We start from the raw sequence: 6,256 nt of genomic DNA, 5'->3' as shown, positions 1-6,256 counted from the left end.
CCTTTCTTTCACATTCCTTACTAGCGGACTTACCAAGGGGTTTACGGACAAGAGCTTTGCTGTGAAAAAATTCACAGATCAAGCTGGTGAAGATGACACCGGTTTCATTCCTCTAAGTGTCCAACTTTTGGAGCTATAGGCATTATAAAATTAAGAGTCGCTACGAAAAATAATTTCGGCCCGAAGGACAGCGTCACCTGAATTCACAAATCATGGAGAATGATATTCGGTATTATTTGCATGTCTATGACAGCGCACTGCGTATTTATAGCCAAAAGAAATCTGAATATCAGACCGCAAACTATCTTTACTGCGGTTTATCACAAACATTCCTCAGACTTAGGTCACTGTTCTCAAAACAGCTAACACACTAATCTGAACACTTTGTAACTGTCCTAAACAATTGGCATGTTTTCATTTATTATTTTTATACAAATTACATGCATGATTTTTTCAACACTGTGCACAAAATTCTCAAATTTTTCATAATTCATACAATCAACCAAAACACTTGTACATCAGAAGAAATGCAGCTCTTTTTAGTTGTATTACACAAATCACAAACATTTATATACTGTACCATTTGTTCAACACACAACAAACAAAACTGCTGTTCTCAAGTGGCCCCAAATTGATGACTGTGCTGGATTAATAATATACACGACATAGGAAATGCAGTTCTCCTAACTGTTTACATATTTATCAATATTGAATAAACTATAAAAGGGAAAGTATACAAAGAACAACATAACAAATGGAGAATCTGAGAGAGGAGGAGTGGAACATGCAGAGCAATATGCAAGGATAATATTACAAAAAAAAGTGCAGGAAGAGAAGGAGAGGAAAAATAGACAAGTAGAGTGGAGGGCACTGATGTAGTGGAAAGATCAAGAGAACAAATTTAAGAAGACATGGACAGAGAGGAAGTAGACAGCCGGAACACCACCACCAGCCAAAGTGGAGCCTGTGCCTGTGGAGATGTTGAGGCAGGAGTTTGTCAAGAATTAATTCAACATTCATACAGTTTTTCTCCCATTTTCCCATAATGGAAAATTATGTAAAACATATGCAGTGGCCCCAAATGTGCAGTTTTCAGACCAAGGTTTGAATGGAGACAGAAGCAGGCCTTAATATTGAATAGCTAATTATGGCTTAAAAATGGCCTTCTGAAACATATATTAAGCAATGAGTACTAACACCCGGGCCTCATCATATTCCTACTATATAGGAAGGAAGTATGTGTGTTGAGAAGCAGCCCTGGATTATGTCCTGAACCTAAAGTAAACAGGATTAATTTAAAACCACCTGAGCTGGACCAAGGCTAATTATTGTTTATAAAAACTAAAATTGTATGGAACTGGAGAAGCCAATTTAAGAAAAACAATGGCAGCAAAGAGAGATCGCAATCCAAAAACTTTGCGGAATATAAGAAAATGAAGGGTTAAGCAAGTAGCCAAGGTTCTGTGAATGAGGTCAACATGCCACAGTATGGGTCACCCTCACTAAAGCTGTAGGAGACAGTATATCCAATTAACCCCACTCGTTTGTAACCACCATCAGGTATTAACCAGCAAGCCTTTTCTCTTTTGCTGACTGCCTAAAAGCATTCCCCGAATGACCATGCCGTGTTTTTTTCTCAATTTCTGTCACCAATGGAGTTTGGTTTCCTTGCCACTGGCACTGCTGGCTTGCTTAGTTGGGGACACTTCATATTCAGCAATACAGTACAGACACGATTGGATGAGAACTGAACTGAGCTGTTTTCTACAGAGCTACTTTATAGCTGAATTGAACTACTTCCCATAATTGATGATCTTTACACAGTCATTCAATGAACTGAATCAACTACTGTAGCTGAACAATGGCGCTATAGTTTTTTAAAAAGCTGCTTTACAGCACAACTGATCTCTGTTTGGATCTTTGAATTATTAGTTTCCTGTTTATCCCTGTAAAGCTTCTTTGAAACAATCTGTATTGTATAAAGTGCTATATAAATACATATGACTTGACTTGGGTGTGTTGACCTTATTTACAGAACCTGGTTTATCTGCGTAACCCTTTTCTATTTCATCTCAGTCAACATGCCACAATATAGGCCAACTGTGTACTAGAGAAAAACTAGAGGGGTAATAACACAGTTCATGCCAACAGAACATGTTCCTCTATCTGCAGATAGACATTTAGTACAGGAGTCTCACAAGCAATGGATCTAGCTCCCTTTGTGTTTATCCTCTATGTCTGACATTCAGTATAATACGGGTAGTTGTCACCTTCAGAAATTCTCAGACGACGCTGCATTTGTCAGGGGTATCACTGACAACAAGCTGATTAATAATTTTGTTGGCTGGTGCAAGCTGAACTAACCCTAGCTCAATGCAAATGGTAAAAGATTTCCAAAGGAAAGCACATCAGATAATCCCTGTAAATATTCACTGGCTAGACACTGGTTTAGCTTGTCAGTACTTGAGTCAGCCCTTATCACATAGTCCTTAAAGTCCACTGCAATCTCAAAATTCTGGTCAGTTGAAAATACCTAGACTTTTGGGACCTCAGCTTGTTCATTCAAAAAAGATGCTTACTGTTAGCTGCTCTCACAGCGGCAAAAAAAAAAAACCCTATGAAATAGTTTACCTAGCCTTGTACCCATCTCTTTAACCTGGCATACATATAGCACACCGTCACATTTCTATAAATCAAATCTGATACAGCATTGTTAGTCTGCATAAATTAGGAACTGGGAACACTTCCTTGCTAATACCTTGTTGAATGGCATGGTATTGGTAAGTGGAATGGCATCTGCACTAATATTAGTCTGTTTCACTTACATCCTGAGGTTACCATAGTCACCTGGATCTAGTGTGTATTCAGACCAGGTGGTGGATCAGCAACTAGAAACGAAACAGCCCTGAATATCAGCAAAGACAACAACAATTAGACAAACCCGGCCTACACAGATCCCCTGTGAAGATCTGATCTCCAGCCATGTAAGTGATGTAAGTGGAAGTTTTTGAACTGAACTGAATCAACAATAAACTGATTTCAACTAAATAATTACTGTTTAGAGCTGCTTTACAGCAGAATCGAATCTGTCTGCATCATTGAATGCAGTGGTCACCCCTGGTCAAGGGCACATGCATTTCAGCTGGTAAATATATAGGACCATTTCAATGTCTGTTGTAAATGAAACACTTCCTGCTGCCAGTTGATAGCACCTATGTTTATTGCCAATAAATTAATAATACCATCATGTGTTTGGGTATGGTTTTCAATTTAAACAGCTCTTTTTTTTTTATTTTACTTCACACTATTTTACATTTCTAGGCTCCTAACCCAACCTCTACCCTATATAGAGGCTCCAGACAGGGCTGCCCTCCTTTACTCTTTGCTTTGGCATTTGAGCCCTGAACACACATCATTTGTTCTGATCCCAATATACATAGATATAGCACAAAGAATACATTAAGTAAAATGTCACTGTATGCCTATGACATCCTAGTATATACTACCAAAATTACATTTACTCAACCTCAATCTCAACCATGTTAGAAACTCTCATTTTGGTACATTCTTAGACAGTCTAACACTATCTAAAACTCGATGGCTGCTCTGTCAAATCTTCGTCATCAGTTAGGAACCTTGGTGTGCTATTTGATAGCAATCTTTCCTTTTAAAGCCACGTTTATAGCATCTAGCAAAACTGCATTTTTCCATCTCAAAAATATATCTAAATTACAATCTATGCTCTCAATGTCAAATGGAGAAATGTTAATTAAATGTAAATCATGACCTCAAGGTTAGATTATTGTAACGCTTTATTGGGTGGTTGTTCTTCATGCTTAATAAACAAACTCCAGCTGGTCCAAAATGCAGCAGCTAGAGTTCTTACTAGAACCAGGAAGTATGACCATATTAGCCCGGTTCTGTCAACACTGCACTGGCTCCTTATTAAACATCGTATAGATTTTAAAATCTTGTTTATTACTTATAAAGCCCTGAGTGGTTTAGCACCTCAGTATTTGAACGAGCTCTTATTGTATTATAGTCCTCCATGTCCGCGGCATTCTCAAAACTCTGGCAATTTGATAATGCCTAGAATATCAAAATCAACTGGAACACTTCTCATAACACCCGATGTACTTGCTACATCGTTAGAAGAATGGCATCTACGCTAATATTAGTCTCTTTCCTTCTCATTCCGAGGTCACCGTAGCCAACATATCCAGTCTGTATCCAGATCAGATGGTCACTGCAGTCACCCGGAGCCAGTACGTATCCAGCCCAGATGGTGGATCAGCACCTAGAGATGACCTGTACAGCCCTGAATATCAGCGGAGATCAGGACAACTAGATGAGCCCCAGAGACAGATCCCCAAATGAAGACCTTGTCTCCTAGACGGCCACCAGGACAAGACCACAGGAACCAAATGAGTCCTCTGCACAATGTACCTTTGCTGCAGCCTGGATTTGAACGGCTGGTTTAGTCTGGCCAGAGGAGAACTGCCCCCCTGACTGAACCTGGTTTCTCCCAAGGTTTTTTGAAAATACCTAGACTTTTGGGACCTCAGCTTGTTCATTCAAAAAAGATGCTTACTGTTAGCTGCTCTCACAGCGGCAAAAAAAAAAAACCCTATGAAATAGTTTACCTAGCCTTGTACCCATCTCTTTAACCTGGCATACATATAGCACACCGTCACATTTCTATAAATCAAATCTGATACAGCATTGTTAGTCTGCATAAATTAGGAACTGGGAACACTTCCTTGCTAATACCTTGTTGAATGGCATGGTATTGGTAAGTGGAATGGCATCTGCACTAATATTAGTCTGTTTCACTTACATCCTGAGGTTACCATAGTCACCTGGATCTAGTGTGTATTCAGACCAGGTGGTGGATCAGCAACTAGAAACGAAACAGCCCTGAATATCAGCAAAGACAACAACAATTAGACAAACCCGGCCTACACAGATCCCCTGTGAAGATCTGATCTCCAGCCATGTAAGTGATGTAAGTGGAAGTTTTTGAACTGAACTGAATCAACAATAAACTGATTTCAACTAAATAATTACTGTTTAGAGCTGCTTTACAGCAGAATCGAATCTGTCTGCATCATTGAATGCAGTGGTCACCCCTGGTCAAGGGCACATGCATTTCAGCTGGTAAATATATAGGACCATTTCAATGTCTGTTGTAAATGAAACACTTCCTGCTGCCAGTTGATAGCACCTATGTTTATTGCCAATAAATTAATAATACCATCATGTGTTTGGGTATGGTTTTCAATTTAAACAGCTCTTTTTTTTTTATTTTACTTCACACTATTTTACATTTCTAGGCTCCTAACCCAACCTCTACCCTATATAGAGGCTCCAGACAGGGCTGCCCTCCTTTACTCTTTGCTTTGGCATTTGAGCCCTGAACACACATCATTTGTTCTGATCCCAATATACATAGATATAGCACAAAGAATACATTAAGTAAAATGTCACTGTATGCCTATGACATCCTAGTATATACTACCAAAATTACATTTACTCAACCTCAATCTCAACCATGTTAGAAACTCTCATTTTGGTACATTCTTAGACAGTCTAACACTATCTAAAACTCGATGGCTGCTCTGTCAAATCTTCGTCATCAGTTAGGAACCTTGGTGTGCTATTTGATAGCAATCTTTCCTTTTAAAGCCACGTTTATAGCATCTAGCAAAACTGCATTTTTCCATCTCAAAAATATATACAATCTACAATCTATGCTCTCAATGTCAAATGGAGAAATGTTAATTAAATGTAAATCATGACCTCAATTATTGTAACCAGTAGCTAGAGTTCTTACTAGAACCAGAAAGTATGACCATATTAGCTCGGTTCTGTCAACACTGCACTGGCTCCCTATTAAACATTGTATACATTTTAAAATCTTGCTTATTACTTATACAGCCCTGAGTGGTTTAGCACCTCAGTATTTGAACAAGCTCTTATAAGCTCTTATTACTATAGTCCTCCACGTCCGCTGCGTTCTCAAAACTCTGGCAATTTGATAATGCCTAGAATATCAAAATCAACTGTGGGTGGCAGATCCTTTTCCTATTTAGCACCCAAACGTTGGAATAATCTACCGAACATTGTTCGGGAGGCAGACATACTCTTTCAGTTTAAATCTAGATTAAAGACCCATCTCTTTAATCTGGTTTACACATAACACACTAACACATTTCTAATATTCAAATCCGTTAAAGGATTTTTAGGCTGCATTAAT

This window comes from Sinocyclocheilus anshuiensis, unplaced genomic scaffold (assembly GCF_001515605.1).
Source record: "Sinocyclocheilus anshuiensis isolate Anshui unplaced genomic scaffold, SAMN03320099.WGS_v1.1 scaffold355, whole genome shotgun sequence".
NCBI lineage: Eukaryota > Metazoa > Chordata > Actinopteri > Cypriniformes > Cyprinidae > Sinocyclocheilus > Sinocyclocheilus anshuiensis.
Note: the sequence above shows the minus strand (reverse complement) of the source record.